The sequence below is a fragment of the Canis lupus genome, chromosome 19 (genome assembly GCF_011100685.1).
Source record: "Canis lupus familiaris isolate Mischka breed German Shepherd chromosome 19, alternate assembly UU_Cfam_GSD_1.0, whole genome shotgun sequence".
Taxonomy (NCBI): Eukaryota; Metazoa; Chordata; class Mammalia; order Carnivora; family Canidae; genus Canis; species Canis lupus.
The window spans coordinates 15115907-15142216 of NC_049240.1; the positions used below are offsets into that span (position 1 = coordinate 15115907).

The 26310-nt window shown below is 35.2% G+C and overlaps 2 long non-coding RNA genes across 4 annotated transcripts in view; one reads left to right on the plus strand and one right to left on the minus strand.

Annotated features, from left to right (window-relative positions):
- The window catches only part of LOC111091109, an 86934-nt gene extending 69964 nt beyond the window's left edge, over positions 1–16970 (minus strand). For 2 of the 3 annotated variants that reach the window (XR_005373939.1, XR_005373938.1), the window contains exons 1-5: positions 16882–16970; positions 16340–16469; positions 11283–11359; positions 7475–7546; positions 6230–6290 (exon numbers count right to left, since the gene is read on the minus strand). This is a non-coding gene — a long non-coding RNA (uncharacterized LOC111091109). The remainder of the gene's footprint in view (positions 1–6229; positions 6291–7474; positions 7547–11282; positions 11360–16339; positions 16470–16881) is intronic. The other variant, XR_005373940.1, reaches the window with a different exon arrangement.
- LOC119864437 overlaps positions 1–26310 on the plus strand; it is a 131835-nt gene that overhangs the window by 63114 nt on the left and 42411 nt on the right. The gene's annotated exons all lie outside the window — the stretch shown is intronic.

Genomic DNA, 26310 nt, shown 5'->3' on the forward strand with positions numbered 1-26310 from the left:
GATTGTCAATTTATTTGAAAAGGCTTTATGCTTTCTGTCGTATTTTAATTATTTTCAGCAGTGGTGTAGTATCTAATAAGCCAAACATGAAAATATGGCTATTATAACTGCTGATAATACTAAACTTCCGAGATACTGCTGCTTTTGTGATATTTAGTCCTTCTGTATGAAAAGTATCCATTAATATTTAAATATCAGCTCATATTTGAGAAAGAAGTACTTCTTGACAAATGAAAGAGTTGAATTCACCTTTAAACCTCACAGTATGAATATTGGCAAGGGAAATGAGGAAAATGTTATAAGGAAGCTAAGGAGACAACATAGAAGGGAGTTGAGAACATCAATAAGAAGAGTCATAAATTCAAGAAAAGACACAAATTCCCATAATATGAAACTTGATTGTTGAAACTTCCGATATTACTCTCTCACCTTCTGAACATGGGCGATCCATTTCTTGTGCTCTAATTCTATTCCCTAATGTTCTGCGATGACCGCATCAATCTGTTCTTTCTCTCAGTTGTCGTTCACTTTCTTGTCCGTCCAGGCTATGCATATATTCTTTCATTTCCTCCTGCCAATACCTTCAAATTCCTCCATCCTCACTGACTCCCACCATGACTAGTTCTCCTTCCACCCTTCCTGGTGAAATACCGCCCCAAAATCTGATAACTAAAATGGAGATAAGCCCATGGCCGATGGATTTGTCTCATGATAAACTTGTAGTTGCACGTTCATGTGGATTTTCAAAAATGCATAAAACACCTTGTTGCCTCTCTCAAATCCTTCTCTCATTTGCCCATCTATTTTAATCTAAGTTTTCCTAAAGTCTTTTCTCTAATATCTATGCTTTCATTCCTGCAAATCATCCCCATCCTGCTATACATAGAAAATATATGCCTTCATTTGGATGTGGCTCAAAAAGCTATCTTTTATGTCCCAACTTATGTGTATTTGTTTCCATCCTAATGCTTTATCTCAGTGAAAGTGATTCTTTTCTAGCACTCCCAGTATAATCTCCTCCCTTATAGCTCTGGTTTCACTTTTTCCTATTTCTCGTATTTTACTGTAACTTTCTCATTTGATATACTTGTCAGTTGAGGATATCCTGCTTACTATGTTCTCTTAACTTTTTTATACTCCAGAGTAAGTACAAATTCTAAATATTCATATCCTGCTTAAGAGCTAAACCTAATATTATTGTGATGTTATAAAAAAACATTATAAAGCATTTAATTGGATAACAGAATTATGCAGAACCATTTTTTACTTATTGATGAACACAAATCCTACTCTATTATGTATTTTCTAAAAAATTTGATTAAATCATATATAACTCTCTTTACAGTCCCTTTATGTTACAACATAGTCACCAAAAGAAATGCCATGGCACTTTTCTTCCCAATTTTTCCACTTGTATCTGGTTCTAGAAAACTACAAATGCATAGCCTTAGAAACTTCCTAAGTTTTTAGTTTAGATATTTTACCAGATTTTTTGCCAATTTTATTCTCTGTTCATAAGTTCCATTTCTTGTCTATCTGATTGTCTCATATATATTTAATCCAATTATAGACTGGATGTTGAGACTAAAACTTTTTATGTCTAACTAGCTTAGGAAAATGGGATAGTCCAGAGTACTTCCCTGATGATGGGAACAAGTCATCCTTTAATGGCTTAGATTTACATTTGCCATTTTTACTTTTATACCATCATCATCTGTGTCTTCTTTGGAGATCTTCAAACTTAGGGCCATTAATTATGGTTAGTTTCAGAAAAGAGCTTGAGGGGCAGCTGGGTGGTACAGTCAGTTAAGCATCTGCCTTTGGCTCAGGTCATGATCTAGGGGTCCTAGGATGGAGCCCCATGTCAGGCTTGGTGGGGTATCTACTTCTTTCTCTCCCTCAGCCCCTCCCCTCTGCTTGTGCTCTCTCTCTCAAATACATATATAAAATACATAAAATAAAGAGCTTGAAAATACAGTAGGAGCATAAAAACATGGACTGAGTTGCTAAGAAGAAATGTAAGTCCTCAGTTATTGCTGGTAATATTTATTAGGAGTAATAAAAACTGGTCATGAGGTGGTTATTTGAGCTGTTATTTTAATTTTTGAGAAGAAAATGACTCCAGCAGGCTAGATAAATTTGGGAAACTAAAGACAATGTAAGAAAGGAAGAATAGTGAAACATCTTTCACACACTAATGAGATAAAATACTAGAGAGCCTTAGAAAAGGTGTTGAGAGCCTAAAAGCAAGCCTAGCCCTCTTTGAGAAACAATAGGAGATATCCAATTCTTCATTTCTTTAAATTTCGACCTATCAACTGCCAGTGGGCCCTGAGTAATTTCTCTTCTTTACCTAGCCCAATGGGTAAAAAGGAGAAATAATACTAATCAAGGGGCCTTGCCTTTAAAAGAAGATGTTTTACCTTTTTTCTGTCCTCTATAAATTCCTATAATGTCTGATAATCTCCCCTTTAAAGATGAAATGCTGTGGCATTTTTGGATTCTAGGGATCACTGAGAATCATAAGCCAGAACACAGAGATTTGTCTCATCTTCTGATCTTAGTCACTCATGGCAGGAGTTGTAAAGAGGCCAAACCCTTTCCATAACTTGTATTTTTTTGTGTGTGGTGGCCAATAGATGATAAAATGTAAACTATTTTTTTTCTCCAAAGGTAAGTGAGGTTTAGCTGGAAAAGACAACATAGTCCTCAGAGTGCTTAGTCTGCCTTGATTAGATTCTACTTAGTTTTAATTGTTTAGGAAATGAGTTGCTCCATAAGACCTAGTCTGATTTATCAGAGTTCTCGTCATTGGTATTGTTGTTTATCCTACAGACGTGTGGCTTTTTGGCTTCCATTTGCCGTTGTCTTTCATGGTTATGTCACAAATTGGGAAATTTTAGTGAAGATAAGCGTTTTAGGCTAAATTCAGACATTTCTAGGCTTCCTGGAAAAGAAGTTATTTTAATACCACTTGATAGCATCTCAGAAATATTTTAACAACTTACTTTTATGTATTCAGTAACCAGGTAGAGGAGGTTCAAACTTTCAAAATGACAATAATAATATAATAAAGTAAGAATAAACACTGGTCAAGAAGGTCTTAAAGTTTCCCTCACTTGAACTGAACTTTAGGCTGGTTTCTTCCTAATTATAGGCCTTGACTTCTATTACTTTAAACAACTTGCTATGATAGATTCTTTCTCTATTCCTCTGAAGCATATTTTTTTAAAGTCTCTTGCCAGTTTTACAACCCATAATATTTTCCTCAAGGGTCAGGGAGCCATAACAGTCAAAAATACTCAGCAGAAGATAGAAATTCTATATCTCAGTCTCTGATGAAGCCCTTATCTCAGTCTCTTTGTGAAGATTGGAGCCTGACTTTGAAAGGTGACAATTAGCAAACAAAGATAGTAGAATCATAGACAAAAAATAAAAGAAAGAACAAAAACCTATTTGCAAACTCAGGAAGAACTTTGCAACTCAACTCAGTCAACCCATTGACCAATTGTCCCCTCTCAAGTCCTCCAGTACGATTTCATTAGCTCACCTCAGTACTTAAAAACCCTTCCACCTTTTATTTCAGCAGAGTTGAGTTCAGACTGAGTTCTAACCTCTCTCTCCTATTGCAATAGCCTTGAAGAAAGTATCCTTTTCCTATTTAACTTTGTCCAATAGAATTTTTGCTTTGATGAAACTTACATAGCACTCACAGTTTGCCAAGATTTTGAAAACCAGCACTTCATAAAAGAGATACTGTTTTTGCCTTTACTTTTTATGGAAGAGAAACTGAGGCCCAGAGTGATTAAGCCAATTGCTCAAGATGAATCCTGCCGGGAAGGAGCAGAGCTGAGGTTTGAACACACGTTGACTGGCTTGATAATCATTGCTCTTAATCCAGTGCAATGCAGTCATTCAGATAATTTTTAGGCTCATAAGAATTGATACAGAAAAGAAAAATAGCAGAGACTCAAATCAAGAAACTTGTGTGGAGTTTTGGAAAACAAAAGAAGGTATTTCTGAATGAAAGGTTGATGTAGTTCTGCTGGGACAGAATAGGCATTCATGTGGCTTTGAAAACAGATTTTATTTAAATTTAATTGGTGGACACAGATCTTTAGGACAGAATCTTAGGACTCTTTGACACAGATCAGGGATGGTTCCCAACTTTTGTCTGTGTACTGATTATTTATGTTTATGAAAGCAGTGAGGTAAAACTACAAAAGAAAATATTCTCCTTTAAACTAAATGCATTTAATAATATAGCCTACCTTTTGGCTACCTAATTGTTATGTGATATCTTAAAATGTTTATCAATTCATAAAATATTTTTTGTGTTAAATTATGGCTACTATTCTGTGATGGTTGGAGTGTGTTTATTTTGGAGAAAGGGTTCATCAAAGAAGAAAAAAGATATTGGTAAATCCCAGGTGGCTAGCCTTCCACAAAGGGAGTTCTTGTCTTTCAGATATTAGCGGTAGACCGAAGGCACTTTGTTTTTGAGCAGTACTCTTTTTCTTCTTATGTCCACTTTTGTTTTGCTAGCCAATCTGGTCTGAGTCACATGATCTGCATGGGTCAATGCTTCTCAGAAGAGAAGGCCAAAGACTTCCTTGGTGGTCTTTAGCAGATCTGTGGTGTTTGGTATGTTGACCTGTAGCATGATCTATAATCCCAGCTGTATCTACTAAATAAAGTTTAAACCAACTCTTCAGGTAATGAACTTTATTCTTTACTGTGAACTCTGAATCCTGTTTAGCTGATTAATTTAGTAATACTCTTACTTGATTCTGACAGAGATCATACCAGTTTCATCTCCCCCCCCAACCCAATATTCTACTGTAGTCATTTAGCCAATGTCTTAGCTCTTTAGCAGAAATGCTAAACTCACAAACCTCCTTTTGGGACTCTACCTCTTACATTCCCACAGGAGCAGAATGACATTAGAATCTGGGTCTTCAGGTGCAAGCTCTTTACTAATGAACATAAGAAATGGGAATTTCCCAGCTTTATGCTTCTTAATTAATGTCTGCTAATGGAATCAGACTCTAATCAGCTGATCTAAATAGCAAAGTGTGAATACATGTGAAAAGTAAAAAATAAAACCAAAAACAAAAAATAGATTCTCTGACTTTAGTGATGCCTATACGGAATGATCCTTTTCCTGCTCTCAATTTATTCGCGCTATCTGTTCTTAACTTCCCTCTTTACCCAGCTTAGTTTACATACAGTTTCAGTAATGACACACACTCTTGCTTGTCTGTTATTTTTATATCATATCTCCCCACACAAACCTAATCCTCATGATCCCCGCCATACATTTTCTCTGGACTTGCAGCAGAGCACATGGGCAGAGGCACATCAGCAAAGACAAGTTCTGTTAGAAATTGATGGCCACTCACTCAATATACTGCTCACAATTTTTGCCGTGTTTCTTAAGTTTCAATCAACTCACTCAGTTTCTGAAAAATTATGTCAACACTCTAACCACCCTTGCTCTCCCCCTCCAGTTGTTTGATGACCATTTCTAATTAATAGAAAATTATAGCCAGATGCTGAGAACTCCTCATTTCTCAGTACCAAATAGAAATGCAGCCTTGTTACTCCACGGGTGCTCTGCTTACTGGCAGATCACCTGGAATGTGTTAGAAATGCAGACCTACTGAATTGAAATCTGCATTTTCACAGGTTTCCTAGCTGTTTTTGTGGATATTAAAATTAGAAAAGAATTACAATGAAGGCACAGATCATTTCTTTCTCTCCATTGAAAAGCAGGGGGAGGCATATTTCTATAAGGCGTATTTCTTTTCTTTCTCCTAATTTCTCAGAAATTTGCACTGAGATAGTTCCTTCTCTTTCCAGTGTATTCAGTTTCTCTCTTACAACTACAATTCCCTGCACTTACTTTTTTAAGTCTCAAATTTCCCTGCTAAATGCTTACACTTATCCAGTTAAAGTAAAATAAACACCAGTTACTGCCCTAGTTTCTTCTGTCTTCAGAGCCAGATTTCTCAAATGAGATGCTCATAATTAATGTGTCCACTTCTCCATCTAACACTTTCTTTTCAACCCACTGCAAAGTGGCCTCTGGGCCATCACCCCAGTAAGTACTGTTCTCAGTAATTCACCTTTCATTCATCTCCTTACTCTCTCAGCAACATTTGACACTGTGGGAAGCCCAATGATGAATGAAGGACAAAAATAAATATTGACATTTCAGGACCCTTACCTTTCTACTTTCTTCTCCCAAGGATCATCTTTCTAGTCATTTCACCTTATGCCTCTGGTTTCTAAGCAAAATAAGCAGATATTAGGCACATGCAAAAACTGCTTCAGTTTTCAAAACTGCTCTAGAATAATGCTAGGCACTCAGATTAATACTCAGATTAATACCTAGAATAATACTAGGCACTCAGATTTTATCAAAAGAATGAATATGTGTTATAGGTTACGTGTTCTTCCCATAATCTTCCACTAAAAGTTTTATTTTTTATTTTAATTCATACAGTAATTACACACTGCTGAAAGAAAACATCCAGCCTTCTTTTTTTTTTTTTTTTTTTTTTCCTCTTCCCTCCTCCTGCTCTGGGATAGACTTGTGCTTATATCAAAGGATATTCTTATATGGTGAGTAAACAGGATGGAGATAAGGAGCTTTTCTACCCTTTTAAGCTTGGGGTTTTATCCTTTATTTAACTCTAAGTCTCTAGACTTCTGAGCAAGAAATTGGTTTTTTCCACTTCTATTATTTGAATATCTGTTAGAAGTGGTTATATGAATTAACGGAAAGGAAGAGAGAAATTTCTAAGCCTTTGCTTTATTACAGAGTTCAGAAGTTTGAAAGCTTAGCACAATTTTATTCTCAAAGATGACTAGGGGTCTTCTAGATCGATTTAAGCCTGTGCCTATATAATTCCCTACTTTCTGCCAGTGTGTACTGAGACACTTAGTTAATTTATGATTATTCTGCTGGGTTATTGAAGAAAGACTCCTGGGGAAAAGTAATATATGCTCATTTCAATTGTGTTTTCTTAGGGTTCAACCAATACCCTATAGGAAAAATAAAAAGATACCACAATAAAATAATTTTGGGAATGTTTATATATCATCCTTCTATACTCCTGTTTTAGGAAATTCATCATTTGCATTATTATATAACCTTTATTTTAAAGGACCCTTATTTTATCTTAGAAATCTAATATTTTGAGAAATAATATTGAGGAAGCACTGTTAAAAAGGAGACCCAAAGTAAGCATTAAAAGTAGCTGTACAGTTAAGTCTTCAGTTGCCTTAATAATAATTGGAGCTCCTAATTTTGTAGCTCTCATCCACTGAAGTATTATATGTAACAAATTTTAAAACTGTGTATACTTCTTTTTAGGTAGGGGCACAAAAGTTCAAACAGATCAAAAAACATCCTGCCTAAGATCTCACACTTAGTCATGACTGCAAACCAGGAAAGTCTAAAGTTTACCTTCCCTTCACCTTGTCTTCACATCGTCCCTTCCACTGTCAAGTTAGCCATTACAGTCGAAACACCATCTGCCTGGAGGGAAGTTTTATACTGTTTTCTTCCAGTTTTGAGCTTTGGATAGGAATTTATGCTTAAATTGACATAATCCCTGTATACTCATTTCCTTGGCTTTCCTCAAGACATAGCAGTAACATGATGGGTTGATTGAGTGTCCTGACAGATGTACCTTCCAAGAGTGTAAGATAAACCCTGTAATTTTCTCAAGATTCAAAGTTATTTTGTACTGACTCTGGTCAAAATTCATCCCTATACAGAGAGAAATTTTCCATATAAGGCATTAACCAGCATTGTGGTAAACCTTTCCAACTTCTATTGTTTCCTCCCTCCTCTGTAACCTCTACCACTGGAAAAACAATCCCCTACTCCCTCCAACAGTTTTTCTAAAGTGAACTGACTTAGGGGTTGCTGAACATAAATGAATTACCTATTTAAAAAAGCTACTGAAGATGCCTCCTCAGAGTTTAAGCTGTGACAACAGATTTGTCTCAACCTGATTATTTTACATACCATTCGAGCAAGCTAATTTCTGCTGGTATTCTTTTTTTAAAATAAAATTTAATAATATAAAAAGGCCTTCCAGAATTGCACCGAAGCTTATTCTTAATGAAGTATAAATTGTCAAGAACATTTGGGTATGTTTTTAGATGTCACCCCTAGATAATAATTTTGGAGCCCTTCACATCATGGCTCAATCTCTTAGTAGATTGGACTTGGACTTCTAGCATTCCATTACTTCTTGTGTAAAAAGAAGCCTTTAATAGTTCCTATGGTTTAGAGTTATTCTAGGAATAAGTGATATGATGTTTATAATGTTCATAGCATAAAGCCTGGGATATAGTTTGTGCATGTTAAATATGAGGAAATTGAGATGTGATCTTTTCTCCCAAACATAAGGAATAAAAATAGATAAGTAGTTTATTTTCAGCATTAAAAAATGCTCATTTATTTTAGATTACTACCTTTGCCTTATATTTTATTATCGTTGTTGTTTTAATCTTTTACAGGAGGGTAATCATTCTTCCCATAATCTTTGCTAGAATTTTTTCCTACCGCATGTTACTCCCACTACCCCTGCACCACAAGATCCTAGAAGTAGCCTTAGTTCCAACGGGAGATGGAGACTTCACAGGAAGTTTTTAAACGTCATATAACTATTATGGCTTATGATATATTTTAGAACCTAATATGAAAATCCCCATGCTTAGAAATTATAACCTCCTTTAAAAAAAAAAAAGAATTTATTTATTCACAAGAGACCCAGAGAGAGGGGCAGAGACACAGGTAGAGGGGGAAGCGGGCTCCATGCAGGGAGCCCGATGTGGGACTTGATCCCGGGACTCCAGAAACATGCTCTGGGCCGAAAGCAGACGCTCAACCGCTGAGCCACCCAGGGATCCCTATAACCTCCTTTTTTATATTGTTAAGGGCTCCTGAAATGAATAACCTTTCAGAACTCCAGGTAATGAATAAGGGATATGTTTTGAAAGTTAAAATCCTGCTCTGAATCTAAGCACTGTGTTATTAGCATTTATAGTGTTATGCTTTATGTTAGAGATATTAAAGCTGATATTATTAGAGATATTATTTTTTACCTGGTAGCTATGAGCTGCTAACACCTTGGGGTTCTCTTTAGTTTATTTTTTTTAAGATTTATTTATTTATTTATTTATTTATTTATTTATTTATTTATTTATTTAAAGAGAGAGAGCACACACAAGCAGGAGAGGTAGAGGTAGAGGTAGAGAGAGAGAGAGAGAGAGAGACTCCCAGGCTGACTCTCTGGTGAGCACGGAGCTGATAAAGGGCTGGATCTCATGATTCTGAGATTAAAACCTGAGCCAAATCAAAAGTTGGATGTTAAACCAACTGCACCAGCCGGGCACCACTTGGGGTTCTCTTTAGAAGTTTCATTTGTTGCAAAAATCATAAAATTTGTCTACAAAAAATATTGATAGACATTTAATATGGAGCAAGAATTTTATTTTTAAAATGGGAAAGTCTGCTCTCATTTATTCATTTTATTACTCTGTTGTCCCTAACTATCCACAAAATTTATAAACAGCAAAATCATACAAAGTACAGCACTATGCTATGAGAGAATTATAAAGCTATACTAAATGTGCTAAATTCCACCTTAGCTCAGGCAAATCTTAAAATTCAGTATCTGTATACCAGATTATTCTGCATTCTTAATAGCACTTGTTTCTTAGTGATATAGCTTAGAAATAAACTCTAATATTATATATAATCAATGGTACACGTGCTTAGCTATTTTATGATATGTAGCCCAGCAGATAGTATACCTTCAGCTAGCTTTTGGCTGCTTCTGCTAAATTCCCCCAACTAGTGCAATCAAAGAGAATTACCATACCATTTGCTTGTGTTTATACCATATGAGAAAGCTTTGGACATAGGTTGTGCAATTCATTCTGATTGCTACCAAGTAATTCTTTGCAGACCTGTAAATCAAAACTGTGGCTGATTTTCAGCAATGTGATTGTCATGTTTTAGAAATTTGGCTAATTAAAACTTTATGAGTGGACAATTAAAAGGAAAGGTCTTGTATTTAAGAATTAAAACAGTGGATGGACAAGAATGCAGGCTTTTACTGTAGTATGTATACATGTATATATATACCATATATGTGTATATACATAAGCATATAAATATGTATGTGTATACAGAAGCATATATATATATATGCGATTTTTTTTATTTGGGCAAAGGGATATGATTGGTAATGTATTAAATAATTTTTATTTGACCTTTAAATCTTCTTAAAGTCTTATTTGGCCTTTTATCCTATAACCAAATCTACTTTGTTCTTATAGTTATGCTATGCTATGGTTGGCCATACTTTCCAGGGCTGATTCTCTAAGTTTAAGTAGAAATGAACATGGAAATAGTGAGCAGAAAATTTTCAGTAGCTATAAGCTCTTATAAAGCGTTTAGGGAAAAAGTTGTTTGTTTGTTTTAAATGCTCTCTACTGGGCAGCCCGGGTGGCTCAAAAGTTTAGCGCCGCCTTCAGCCCAGGGCCTGATCCTGGAGACCCTGGATCAAGTCCCACGTTGGGCAGGAACGTCGGGCTCCCTGTGTGGAGCCTGCTTCTCCCTCTGCCTGTGTCTCTACCTCTCTCTCTATCTGTGTCTCTCATGAACAAATAAATAAAATCTTTAAAAAAATAATAAAATAAATGCTCTCTACCAAAAAGGGCATGGTAACAAACATTTTAAAAGAAGAGAAGGGTCAGAAACATGGGGATATTTTTTTTAGTTCTCCTAAGGTTTGTGTTTGCCTAAAATCATCAAGAGAACCTAAAGTATTTGCTTGGTGGTTAACTAATGATAAGGCTAGTATTATTGGCAGTGTATTTATTTGAGGATGCTGGTTTGCATTTGGTTTAGCTTCTCATTTACAAAGAAGTTTCAAACATTGCAAAGAAGAGTTATGAAATAAACAGAGCAAAAAGGCGATATTTGTAGTGCACTTTACACTATGTTCACTATTCCCTTAGTTGTGATTTTTGGAAACACAGAGTAGGGCAGTCTAATTCTCCAGTGGTGAGGAGCTTCTGCATGACCCTCCTACATAATAAGTATTTAATGCACTTAGTTGATGAGGTCTGCCTATATGTGCTCTCTCCTGGGGATGGTAACATTTTAATATGTCAGACATTTAAACATTAAAGTAAAAGCATTTGAAGGTAGATGTTGAAGTACAGACAGTAAAGGAGAGTGTGTTACTTACGTATTTGTATTCTTATATTTCAGTTCCTGGGCCTTCTGGACCCTGGAAGGTCTACCCATCCCAGGGCTAGCTGATTCCTAGAGATAGTTAAGGACTAAGACTATAAGTACACTCTTTGTATACAAACTAAACAATACGGAGCCCACCCCCCAACACACACACATACACACACACTTCTTGAGGCCTCTTATAGTCTGGGCCAATATTACCCTGCCTTAATCATCACAGGGTCAGGTACTGACTTACCTTGCCTTACTCCTTCCTTCCTTCTAAAACCACAACACAGGGTACGTGAGTGATTCAGTAGGTTAAGTATTTGCCTTTGGCTCAGGTCAGGATCCCAGGGTCTTGGGACTGAGCCCTGCAATAGACCAAGACCACTGAGCAGGGAGCCTGTTTCTGCCCCTTCCTCTGCTTGTGTGCTCTCTCTCTCTCTCTCAAATAAATAAATACAATCTTTTTAGAAAAAAATAAATAAAACCACAACACATTTTCCCCTGGCTCCCTCCGTCCCCTGACAGTCCTGGTGCTTCTCCAAGGAAGAAGGGAAGAAAGAGTACAGAGTTATTAATATATTTAAATTATATTTTTTCTTTTTCTTTTAAATCCTGTTAAAGTCTCATTTGGCCTTACTTTCTATTTAGCAAGGTTAAATGGCCTTGCATGGCATGATGTGCTCCCATCTTCTTGGGAATTGTGAATAACAAACTGCCTTTTCAATGGCACTCCTTGCCTGATCTGGCCTCACTAGCTCAGAATAATAATAAAACCTACATTCTAAAACAGAGGAATACCTTGGAGACTGACAACTAGGACAAAAGGAAGAAAAATACAGCACTGAAAGTAACTCAGAGATTTTTAATCTATGAAATTCTCCATTTTTGGATATAAGATGAAAACAATTACTCTAATACATGGCTTTGCAACAAGTAAAATCAATTGAGGTTGGGAATTCATGAGGAAAAAACAAAACCAAACTTATTTCTGCCATTCCCATATGTCTGATGAAAATAGCATTGACTTGGAGACCATAGTCCTGTGCTTAGCCCCAGAACAAACACATGGTCATAGATAGATGACCCATGCTAAGCCTTAGGGCAGAGAACACAGAGTAGAACAGGGTGATTCTGATGCTTATAAATGTATTTTTAAGAGTATAAATAAACTAGAGATATTCATGTATTTGCTAGTACTGTGAGTTTTAAGTTAGACAGAAATGTTGTATCAGTTTTAGTATCCCTTATTGTTCCTATCTATCTCCCTCTACCTCTACATAAATATCTGTATATATCTGTCTTTCTAAATTGCTTGTTAGGAAGGTAATAGAAAAATGAGAAGTGAAAATGCAGTTGTTTAATATGATCCAAACTGTGTATCTATCTCTACTGAATCTTTTTTTTAATATTTTTATTTATTTATTCATGAGAGACAGAGAGAGAGAGAGGAGAGGGAGAGAGAGAGAGGCAGAGACACAAGCAGAGGGAGAAGCAGGCTCCATGCAAGGAGCCTGATGTGGGACTCAATCCTGGAACTCCAGGATCATGCGCTGAGCCCAAGGCAGATGTTCAACCACCGAGCCACCCAGATGTCCCTCTACTGAGAGATTCTAACAATAAAAATATGTAGCAAGTTTGGGCAGAGGGCCCTGTGTCCCATTAACAGACTATTTATAAAAATGAGACAGTTGTCTTTACTGTGTTGCAAAAGTTGCCAGCAGTGTGCTTGTGATGTACCACTATTGACTGTCCTGTCTCTCAAACTCAAACCCCTTGACCTAATTCTTTTTTTTTAAAGGTTATTTATTTATTTATTTATTTATTTATTTATTTATTTATGATAGTCAGAGAGAGAGAGAGAGAGAGAGACAGAGAGGCAGGCAGAGGGGCAGAGGGAGATGCAGGCTCCATGCACCGGGAGCCTGACGTGGGATTTGATCCCGGGTCTCCAGGATCACGCCCTGGGCCAAAGGCAGGCGCTAAACCGCTGTGCCACCCAGGGATCCCCCCTTGACCTAATTCTATCACTTTCTATTATCTCTTCTTTCCCTGTGTTCTTATTTCCAAAAAGGTAAAGGAATACTTCAGAGAAGGGAGTTAGCTGGAGCAGGCAACAAGGCACGTCCCACGCGTCTTACTGCTCTCCTCAGCTTGTGTTAGAAAGTTCTGCATGATGAGTACTTTTGAGGTGGAATTGGAAGTAGGCAAGAGAGGAGAAAAGTTATAGACTATAATATCACATCAAAGCCAAGTTGTGTAAATAAGAGCCATATTATGACCATACCTTCAAGTGTCTACTCGGAAAAATCAAAAATAACAAGTATGACTGAATTTATCTTTGGTCTACATCTAAAATAATTTACAAATCTATCCAATAAGTCTCAAATCGGAGGTCATAAAATTACTTAACATTATGACATGCTTTTTATCCTAATTTTAACATCTATAGAAATTACTTGCCCAGTTAGCAGTCATTCCTCTTCTCCCCTCCACACCACAGTCCCTGGTAACCCCTGCACTACTTTCTATTAGTACGGATTGGTCTATTCTGGGTGCTTCACATAAAGGGAACCATACAATATGTAGCCTTTTGTGTCTGCAATATTTGACTTAGCATAATGTTTTTAGGATTCATCCTTGTTGTAGCATGTATGTTTTGTCCCTTTTCGTTACTGAATATATTCTATTATATGAATATATTGCACTTTAATTATCCATTTCTGAAGGATGGACCTTTGGGTTTTTTGCCCTTTTTTGGCTGTTACAAATAATGCTGCTATAAATATTCATGTACAAATTTTGTACAGACAAATATTTTCATTTCTCTTGGGTATATACCTAAGAGTGGCATTATTGAGTCATGTGGTAACTCTATGGAACTGTCAATTTTCCAAAGCTGATGCATCATTTTACATTCCCACCAGAAGTTTCAAATTTCTCCACACTCTCGTCAACATTTATAATTATCTGTTTTTTTTGCTTTGTTTTGTTTTATGGCTGTTATGCGTCTTTTTAATTTATGAAGTGTATGTAATGGTATCCCATTGTGGTTTTGATGTGCATTTCCCTGACAACTAATGTTACTGGATAATATTTTTTCATGTGCTTATTGGCTAATTGTACATCATCTTTTGAGAAATACCTATTCAATTCCTTTGTCCATTTGTTAAATGAAATGTCTTTTTACTCTTGAGTTATAAGTTATTTTTGTATGAGAGACTATTCTTTCAGGAATGTGCTTTGCAAATCTTTTTACTCGACCAATAGGTTGTCTTTCACTTTCTTGTTACTACCTTTTGAGGTAATTTTTTTTTTTTTTTTTAGTTTTGACCAATTCCAATATTGAATTTTCTCATGTGCATGTACTTTGGTATCATATCTAAAAAACCATTCCCAAGCCCAAGGATATGAACATTTATACAGATGTATTCTTCCAAGAGTTTTAGGGTTGTAGCTCTTAAATTTACACCTATGACTCATTTTCAGTTAATTTTATTTATATAGTATGAGGTTAGGTTCAAGTTCATTCTTTTGCATGTGGATATCCTGTTGTCCTAGCACCATTTGTTAAAAAGACTATTCTTTCCTCATTGAATTGTCTTGGCACCATTAATTAAAAACTAATTGATCCTAAACACAAGAGTTTATTTCTGGACTCTGAATTTTATTCCACTGAACTATGTGGAATATATCAGTGCCACTTTTTCTTTTAATTTTAATATCTTTCTTTTTTCCAGCTCTATTGAGGTATAACTGATAAATAAAAGTATAAGATGTTTAAGGTGTACAACGTGATGATTTGATTTACATATATATTGTGAAAGGATTTCCCCTTCAAGTTAACACATCTGTCACCTCACATATTTACTTTTGCTTTTGTTTTGTTTACCAGTGGTTTAATTATTATAGCTTTGTCATAAGCTTTGAAATTGGGAAGCATGAATCCTCTAACTTTGTCCTTGTTTTTCAAGATTGTTATTCAAGATTCCTTGAAATTTCAGGATTAGCTAGCAAATTCTACAAAGAAACCAGCTAGGATTTTGATAGAGTAGGGATTGTTTTGAACTTGTAGATAAATTTGGGAAGTATAGTACCTAAGCAGTATTAAGTTTTCCAGTTCATGAACATGAGGTATTATTCTATTAATTTAGTCTTCTTTACTTTCTTCCAACACTTTTTTCAGTGTATAAATTTTGCACTTTCATTAAATTTATTCCTAAGGAAATTTATGTATATTTTTGATAAATTTAAAATTTAATAGCTAGATCAGTCAGGCTTCTTAAGAAAAACAACAACAACAACAACAACAACAGAATTAGATAGGGAGGAATGAGGGTGGGAGAGATAGAGGGAGAGAGATTTGGTTTTATTTTTATTTTTTATTTTTTTGAGATTTGGTTTTAGAAATTGACTCATGCAGTTGTGGGGGCTGATAAATCTGAAACCTATCAGGCAGCCTAACAGGCTGGAAACTCAGGGGAATTTTATGCTGAAGTCTTGAGGTAGAATTTCTTCTGTAGAAAACCTAATTTTTGCTTTTCAGGCCTTTATCTGAATGAATGAAGCCCATCCAAATTATCAAGGGTAATCTCCTTGACTATAGATGTTAATTATCTCTTCAGAATACCTTTACAGCAATACCTAGATAAATGTCTGATTAAATAACTGGGTACTATAATCTATTCAAGTTGACACATAAGACTAATCATCACAATAACCAAAATATTGCTTTTTGTTGTGCATTTTATCCATAGTATTTCCTGCATTTTTTAGTGGATCACGGCTAGATTTGAAAGAAACTAAAAATTCTCTGGTATTTTAAGAGAAGTCATGGGTTTAAATGTTCTTTTACCCTCTGTAATACAGATTGATTAGACACATAATCTCAGAATTGCACTTTGGGTGCTGATTTTTTCTTAACTATACTGTGAGCACTCCGCAAAGAATTTTACTTATCTATCAGAATGAAAAAGAAAGAGCCCTACCAAGTCTTTTTTGTACCTTCCCATGGTTCTTCCCATATCAGATTCCCTTGCATTTTTTTCTAGATTAAATACAAACCTGCCTGTATTGAAGGAAGCACAGTGGGATGGACCATTCCTTCACAGAGTGGCAATGGGGAAACCTTCAGGTCTAAAGCTCCTTTAGTTTCTCCTCTCAGAGCTACTCCTGCTGATTTCTCTTTGTTGTGCTGAAAATAGTTGGGTGGTCATTAAATAGTAGGTGAAATGTGAATGGGTGAAGAAAGCAATCCATTCTGATCTCCATAACTGGTCATTACCTCATCCCCTGCTGGGTCAGCGTCTCCAGGAGGGATAAGATGGGCAGTTATAAAAAAGGAACAGCCAGAGAATAGCTATAAAATGTTTATAGAACACCTATAAAGTGACCCCTGAGGCACAGTGAAAAGGCTGCTTTACAGTTACAGCATAGATTCCAGACTACTGGCCGACTCCCTGCTCTGTGAGAGGCCACCTTCACACTCACTAAACCAATTCAACCCAACCACTTGCTTCCACCTTTCTTTTTGTCCTCTTATATAAGGAGGCTATAAATTAGAGGGAAAATGTACATCCCACTTGACTTTGAATTCTTTCGCTTACTTATGTTGTTGGTCCAGATCTGTGAATATACACCTTTACATTCATACAGTTGGTCCAGATGGAATATCAGGATCTGGTTGGACTTCAATGCTATGAGTCATTATGAAGTCATTATGGGTGGGCCACATTTTCTTGATCCTGACAACTTGGTGGTGGTGGTTTATGTGGTTAACAGCCATACACTTCTTCCTCACCAAGTTACAAAACATTTAAAAAGGTTGTCCTTTGAGAGGTATTCAATCAACTAAGAAATTACTGAAAATATAAGTGAAAAACTTATCATTTTTAAGGCCCTCTAGGCCTACCTCTAGGCCAGGTGACTGTACACATTCCTTCTATTATTCAGCATATTTTATTGAGATGTTAGTGTATAACAAAAGACTAATTTTGAGTGATATTTCAACTATACTGTGTTGAGGTCAGATGAATCATCTTATCTCACGGTAAATTGACTTCTTCAATAACTAGAAGATTCTTGTCTGTTTGGTTTCTCACTCTTGAATAATACTGGAAATTTCTTGCTTTTGTTACTTGGCATCATCATTTTTATTCTCCCAGTGGGCATGTGATAAAATTAAAATAGATTTAAGCTTTTTAATTATGCTCCAGTTTGACTCTATTTTAATACTGTGCTTTGATGGGTATAAATTGCTAAACTATAAGAGATAAGAATACCAACCTCAGCAGATATACTAGATCTTAATGTCCTGAAAAGGTCTTCAGGTAATTTGTGTCTTTTTTTCTTCCCAAAAAGATAGAGGAAAGTCAAAGGCAGGGATGAGCTTTCTGTAAAATTAATTACAAAGCCAAAACAATGGTCTCTCAGGTCATGTATTTTTTTTGTCTTCTAAAATATTATCTCATTAATTTTTGCAACATGAGTCATTGTTTTGTCACTATTCAAATGTCTTCTATTGGTTCTATATCATTGCCCTTCCTTCATCATTTCAGATTTTGGGAAAGCATTTTGGGAGACTTTTCCATCAAGATGTAGAATTATTGTAATCACAGTAAGACTAAGCATCTGAAACATGATATTAGGTTATAGTTTCTTGTAGTTCCTTCTTAATATTTACTATTTAATAGAATCTCACAAGATTAGATTTAAAAAGCCACATATTTTATATTGTGAAATAAAATTTCTGTGTAATTATCTTAGCTAAATCATCAAGTCCCATCTCCAACGTGTTTAGAGTTTCTTTAAATGAAATGTTTTGATCATAAAAAGCATACGTGTGCATTATAGAAAATGCAAGCAATATGAAAATCATACAGAAGGAGATGGGGTAACCATTATTCTAGATATCTCTGTACTTTATACATATTTTAGGCAATATTATTTTTCCAGAGATGCTGCTTTGCAAATCTTTTTTATTTAAAGCTATTTTTGTGCTTATGTCCATAAACAGGTATTGGTATTCATCATAAATATGCCTACATTATGCTCTAGTTCATGGCTGTATTGTAATTTATTTAATAAATTACTAACTGATATTTACAACTTTTCACTATTTTAAGTAGCACTGTAAAGAACAGCTATACACAGCCATCCTTACCAACTTATGCTATTACCTATAGTGGCATTCATTTCTAATATAGGAAATGTTGAGACAAAAAGTGTTCACATTTTAAACTTAGATAACAAATATTGCAAAAGAAGATTTCAAATAGATTGTGTCTGCTATATTCCTATTAATAATTCAAAGATATCTTCTATTACCTCCTAGCCTGGCTAACCCTGAAGTTGGCAAACATTTCATTGTTTTTAATTTTGTAAGCAAAAGAGATACATACAGTGATTTCCTTGGATTTTCTTTGTTTTAAAGAGTTGTTATTCGTGGAGTTCACTTGTATTTCTTTCCTATAAAGTATTTGCCTATTTTCTAATTAAAATGTTTTCCGCATGATTACTATTACCTTTACCAGTTCATTATTTTAGATTTTCTTAGATTTTTTAACAGGTTCAATGAACATTTATCTTAAATGATAAAATCTATCAATCTTATGTATATATTTTCTGGCATTCATCTACAATTTAGGGCTTCCCAGAGCTAGTTTTTAACAGAAACAGGTTGTTTTTAGATGTTTTACACAGAGAAAGACAAAGATTGACTCAGATAGTAAAGTGTAGATTTTTCTCTGATTTCATAGTTTAGGGAAAGTATATAAATAATATACTTCCTTTTTCTTCTTACAGGACAATATACATCTCTTGGGGAAAAAAAAAGACCAGCTTGGTCTCTGAATTCTTGTTTTACACCATTTGCTTTAATCAGAACTCTATATACATTGACTCACTTTCTCTGACATCTTTATTTTTAAAAGGGCTGTGATCATTCTTATTTTCTGTTCTTTATGGATGATCCAGTTAATCTTCCAGCATACTTACAGCATTATTCTGATACATAGCTGCATGAGGATATGTCTCTTACTTGATTGCCTTTCATTAATTTTTCCTGACCCAGTATAAGATATATTATTCTGAAACACACACACACACACATACACACACACACACACACACACATATTCCTTCATTTTAGAAAAAAATATATTTATTGAATCTCTGAATATATATATTTTTTGAGATATGGCAATCAAAATTCTGGGTCTTTGTTTGCCTATCTTTTATACCTATGGTATCAATCAAGGTTATCAAGGAAAGCAAAACCTATAAGAAGATAACTGACTGCCTATCTATCAATTATATGTCTATATATGTATGTATGTATGTATATATCTATCTACTTAAGTATCAAGGAGAGAGATTTATTTCAGGGCATTAGCTTTCAAGATTGTGGGACCTGGCAAGTCATAAACCTTCAGGGCAGACTGGCGTGTTCCAAACCCTGGGAGGAATGATGCTACGGCCTTGAGGCAAATTTTCCACCCCTTCCCAGGAAAGCTTCAGTTTGCCTCTACGGCCTTCAACTGATTGAATGAGACCCTCACCTCACAATCTCCTTTGCTTAAAGTCAACTAATTGCAGATATTAACCACCTTTACAAAGTAACTTCATAGCAACTGCTAGATTAGTGTTTTATCAAATAACCTAGTATTCTAACCTGGCCAAGTTGACACACAAAACTGTTAAAATTACTATGATCTGAATTTTCATCTTTATTCTTTCTCTATTTCTCTAGCAATTCATGTTCCTTTGTAGCCTGAATTCTATCACTGATCAGATTTTTTTTTTTAAGATTTTATTTATTGTTTGAGAGAGAGAGAGAGAGACAGAGATAACTAGAGAGAGCACAAGCAGGGAGGAGAGGGAGAAGAGGCTCTTCCCTGAGCAGGGAACCCCCATGTCCCAGGACCCTGGGATCATGACCTGAGTTGAAGGCAGATGCTTTACCCATCAGATGTTCTTATTAGATTTTGACTATGTGATTGAACTTTCCCTTTCAATTCATTTACATTACTCTGACAGACTCATTTAATCTTATTTTTGGGGTCTTATAATGTTGTACCCAAGATTGCGAATCCGAGAAACCACCAAGGAGCCGACACCGATGCAAGCGCATGAGGGTTTATTTGCAAGCTAGCTTGGGCCAAGTACACTGAACACAGCAGAGCAGGGACTTGGACCCTGAAGTGGGTTACAGCTGGGTTTTTTATGGGCTGGTCTAGGGGACCTCCAGAAGGGGTGGAGGAATTTCTCAAGTTCTGTTTACATTCTGATATGGGGCTTTCAAGGGCGTTGAGCTCTGTTCTCATTCTAATATGGGACTTTCTACCATGGGCATGGGCTCTGTTGTCTTTCTGATATGGGATTCCCTGCCACATTCTGTAGTTTTTCCTGTAAAGTTCAGCTCTTATTCACAGGGGCCTAAGATGGCTGTACTTGTGCTAATGCTAAACTTGAGATGGAATGGCCTTGATTTTTCTCGGCCTCCACAATTAGCCTATTTGACACTTAAAAATAATTTGTAAAATTTTAATTTGTTCTCTGGAACACATACTATTTTTCATCAAAAAGGGATCTAAATATGTCATTTATCCTATTTCTTTCTAAATTCTTGATGAAGAATTTTTGCCTTGATTTGGATTAGTTTTTCTTCTTGTCACTTATTTTTAAATTGGAACAGTTTTTTTCAAACCTGTTGTTATTAAACGGAAAATAATAGGGCTAGAATCTCCTTAATTATTAGCCATTTGATATAAGTTTTGATTGGATACTATTCTTTAACTTGAGTTTGAAATTGTTGTGTTCTCTAATTTTCCACTCAGTTGCCTAAAGGATTTAAGCATGGGACTTGGAGTTAATGTGGAAGCATTTTGAGAAAGTTTCTTCCATATGTGTTGCCTCTAAAATTGAAAATTTCTGCACTAAACATAAACTCAGTTAAAGCCTTTTGGGTTTTCTCGAGACTCCCTTTTTAAGGATCTGGCTTATTTTGCTACTTAGGGAAAGAGCCCGGTACTGTGACAGAAGACATATTGGTAAAACATAATGTTGTTTATGGTTAAATCTGTTTGGTGAAAGGCATAAAATTATTTCTGAATGGGTTAACGTCAAAATTAAACATCAAAATTAAAGATGTTTCTAAGAATTTGTTTCTTGTCCCCAAATCTTTATCCTGGACATTATTTTCCTGGAAGCTGAGTACAGATTAGGAAGCTGGCCCTTAAAATCCCATGACCTATCCTTTCATACTTAACATGATGTCTGTAACACACTGATAACATAGGCCATTGGAAAGTTATTCTTCAGTTCTCTAAACACCTGCCATGTCTCTAGCTGTACACCTGTCTTATAAGAATTCTTAGAAAAATCTATAAAAATAACTCTGCTTAAATTCAACATAATAGGGATCCCTGGGTGGCACAGCGGTTTGGCGCCTGCCTTTGGCCCAGGGCGCGATCCTGGAGACCCGGGATCGAATCCCACGTCGGGCTCCCGGTGCATGGAGCCTGCTTCTCCCTCTGCCTGTGTCTCTGCCTCTCTCTCTCTCTCTCTCTGTGACTATCCTAAATAAATAAATAAAATATTTAAAAAAAAATTCAACATAATATACAAAGATTTCCAATAGTGTAACTGCCCATTAACTTGAGGTATACTTTTCCAACTTGGTACATATTACACTGTTATGGTAGCTACTTCTCACAAGTGGTGCTAGATGGATGTGGCTACCTTTATATCTCCATTTCCTAAGTAACATTGCTTTCTTTCATTTTAGTTCTTTTAGTTGATCTTATCCAGTTCAAGGCATTCTCTGCAAATGTGTCCTATGCTGACAGAACTTTTTTTTTTCCTAAAATCATTTCACTTTTTGAATAAACCCTTAGCTGAATTTGTAAAGTCAGTTTGGAAGTGTACAAGGTAGAGAGAAAACTCCCAAACTCTAATCCTCATTTTCCTGTTAAAATTACTGTGATCTGAATTTTCATCTTTATTCTTTATTTCTCTAGCAATTTGTGTTCTTTTGTAAGCCTGAATTCCATCACTGATCAGATTTTTTTAAAAAAATATTTTATTTATTTATTTGAGAGAAAGAGACAGAAATAGCCAGAGAGAGCACAAGCAGGGAGGAGAGGGAGAAGAAGGCTCCTCCCTGAGCAGGGAGCCCGAGCTCCATCCAGGACCCTGAGATCATGAAGTTCCATATGGTAAAATAATTTACTTTAGAAAAATTTATTCTTAAATAATATTTCATTGAAGGTACAAAAGTTTTTGGAAACATTGACATTTTAACTGATTTTCTAAAAAGACCAATTTAGAAATTACAGAAATATTTTTAGTGACATTTCTTTTTTTTAAGATTTTATTTTAATTAATTCATTAATTTACTTGAGAGAGAGAGAAAGAAATAACGAGTGGGTGGGAGGGGCAGAGGGAGAGGGAGAAGTAGACTCCCTGCTGAGCAGGAAGTCAGTGACATTTCTATGTAAATAGTTCTATATATGTCTAATTATGATGACAAATTATTTTATTTTAAATTTCAGCTTGGAAAATAAGGATGGTCATTCATACTCCTAGTAAATTGAGAAATATGGATTATTAAAAACTCCTGTCCAGATGAATTAGAAACATGAGGAGGAAGGGGGTAATTGAGAAGATAACTTTTCAAAATTTGTGGGATCTAGTGGAAATAGTATTTAGAGGAAAATTTAGATGCATATATAAGAAAATAAGAAAGCTCTAAAAAGCTCTAAAATCAGTAACCAAAGCTTCCACCTTAGGACTTAGAGTTAGAAAAAGCCTAAAATAAGCATAAGAAAGGAAGTAATAAAGATTACAAATCATTGGAACTTAAAATAGGAAGGGAATATAGACAATTAAAAAAACCAAAAGTGATTCTTTGGAAAGATCAATGAAATTGACAAAGCTTAGCCAAATACAAAAATAGTACTTGAGCCTAGTATAGCAAAAGGTGAACTAGTTTCTTTAATTTATAAAGATTTACCGTGAATCAGTAATAATATAAAAATTGCAATAAAAATTGGGCCAAAATGTTCCTAGTTTAGTTCACAGAAGGAGGAAAAATAAATGGCAGTAAATATATACAAGATGATTAATCTCAAACCTAATTAAAGTTAAGAAAATCAAAATGATGATGTATTCCTCTACCACACCAACAAATACCGAGACAGGTAATCATATTCAGTTAGGCCTTGTAGGGGTTAGGGAAGACAGTTGCCAGTATTCAATGAATTATAGCTAATTTCATATCAGAAATATTACCTATAACAGAGATAAAGTAATGAAAAACATTTTAGTATACTGTTTTAAAATTAATGTATGTAATTATAAATATTTTGTACAGATTAATTTTAGTTCATTACTTAATAAAGCTTAAAATGTATGTACTAAGGTTTTTTTTTTTTTTTAGGCTTCTGGCACCATATGGAAAAGGAGTATTTTTTCTATGCTTTGCCTTCATTCTAATCTAGTTCTCTCAAGATCTGTTGGATGGTTTCCAGCCATACTACTTAAAATAAATATCTATAATTTTTATTGACAGCAGCTATCTTCAAAATGTCAAATCTACTACTATGTGTGTAAGATATTCTAACAGGTGCAATAATGACAGCTTGCAGCCTGAATGAAATACCAAAAAAAATTAATGAGACCCTGTATTTTGAGAGTATTACAAAATTCTTGTTATTTTACCAGTTCAGATGAAGGTCAAGAACAAGTATGTGTGTAGGTGTGAGGGAGATAGAAGAAAATGCCTTGCTCTTTCTGTAAATATTCAGAAAAGATAAAAAGTAGTTGCAAATAATTTTCTACTGGAGATGTGTTTACTTCTTAAAGTAAAAGTTAAACAGTGTAGGCAAAGCAGAGAATCTGGACTAAAGAATGGTTATCCTGCTGCAGAAAGTTTTACGCAAGTAGTATTCACCTTGGTGTATTCACACTGAGCTCTCAGCTGTGACTAGCTCCCCAGGTTTATGGCTGTAGGGGTGTAATGTTGCCTATTCATTGTGAGCACACCTGTTCCACTAAAGCAGTTAGTTATGGTAACAAAGTGAATTTATCAACATTCATTCAGATGCAAGTAACAGAAAACCTGTATGCTCAGGTCTGTATTGTCTGGGAGAGTTTTAATTTCCTCATCTGGGGCATTGGCTAAATAAGCAAATTACAGCAATACCAAAAATCTGCTTTGGTATGAAACTGTTCTTCATTGTTCACTGGAGTGTACACTAGAGTAAAGTCCTCACATCATAGATAGGAAACTGGCAAGTACAACTTAACATTAATGCAGTTGTTTGAATTTAAGTAACATTGAAATGTGAATGTGTGATAGGTTTTAGCTGTATATTTATAAAAAGACTGGTGAGTCACAGTTTGCCTGGAGGCATCCAAATCTTTTTCAGCCTGGCCCCTTTGAAGATATGACCTAAGTTCTTGGTTAATGTCCTTGGGACCAGATTCCACAATCTCGAATTCACTTTCCTCTTGAAAAGAGCCAGGAGAGGTGATGGCCTTTTTCCACAGTAGTAAAAGACACATCTTGATTTAGGCCGTTACTGATGCATGTTCTGGGACCTGTTGGATAGTAACTGTTTTTCTCCTGGGAGTAGATGGTAAAGGTTGATTCAAAGATATTTGGGGACCTATAGGCGCTGTCACCTAATTTGTTCACATTCTCTTTTTTCTCCACTGTTGTCAAGATTCAGGTAGAACATGAAATCCTTTCTTTGGCTAAGGTTCAACTATTGTCTTCCTCACTCCATCCTGAAAAGCCCTGAATCTGCTTTACATCTGGCTTAGGTATTCATTATGCTCTGTGACTCTGTGACTATTATATACCAACCCATATTTTGAAAAAATAAATTGCTCTAGTTTTAATCTTAGAATTAGACTAAGAAACTATTAAAACTGACTAGAAAATAAAAAAACAAAAATATATACACACACATATATATGCATACATATCTCATGTAACAGATAAAATGAAAAACATGAACTTACATGATGTCCTAAAGGTGACAACATCTTTCTTAACTATAGAAACAGACATTCTTGATAAAATTTTAGGATTTTTATCATAACCAATTTGAATTTATTCAGGAACACATGGCTAGTTTTCCATTCAAAAACATTTCAGTGTAAATATATAAATAACAAAAAGTTACCTTTTCAACAGATACAGATAAAAGCATTTGACAGCATTCACCATACATTCTTGATAACCGTTCTCAACAAATTGGAAATAGAGGTAATGTCCTCAGTGTGATGAAATACATCTGTAAAACCAACAGCAGGATTCCTGGGTGGCTTAGCGGTTTACTGTCTACCTTCGGCCCGGGCGTGATCCTGGGGTCCAGGGATCGAGTCCCATGTTGGGCTCCCTGCATGGAGCCTGCGTCTCCCTCTGCCTGTCTCTCTCTCTCTGTCTCTCATGAATCAATAAATAAAATCTTTAAAAAAAAAAAAAACAACAGTAACATTATCAGAAGCATTGAATGCTTTCACTGAAAAAAGTCTGTTTTGCCATTTATTAAATGTACTCAAAGTTGTATACGAGTTAATAAAGCAAGGAAAAACTAAAGACATAAAGATTAGAATGAAAAATTAGCACCTTCTTATAGATAGAGCATGTGAAAAAAAAAGCATGTGATTTGTTACATAAGAATATTTTTTTTTTTTTACATAAGAATATTTTAAGTAAATTCCCGCCTCCTGCTTCCTACTTCCCCCAATACGGAATAACTAAACTTGGTAAAATCATAGGATAAAAAGTAAAGAAAGAAAAGTTACCTTTAGTTCTATAGTATAGAAAAGAACATATGGAAATTGAAGTGATTTAATTACTATTTTAAAGCACATCAGTATATATATGAAATAGTTAAGTAAAGTTTAGGAAATATATGTAAGACCTGTACACTGAAAATAAAAAGAAAATTGGTAAGATAAATTAAAGATGACTTAAGTAAATACTAATTACATGAATTAGAAGATTCCTTATTATTAATAAC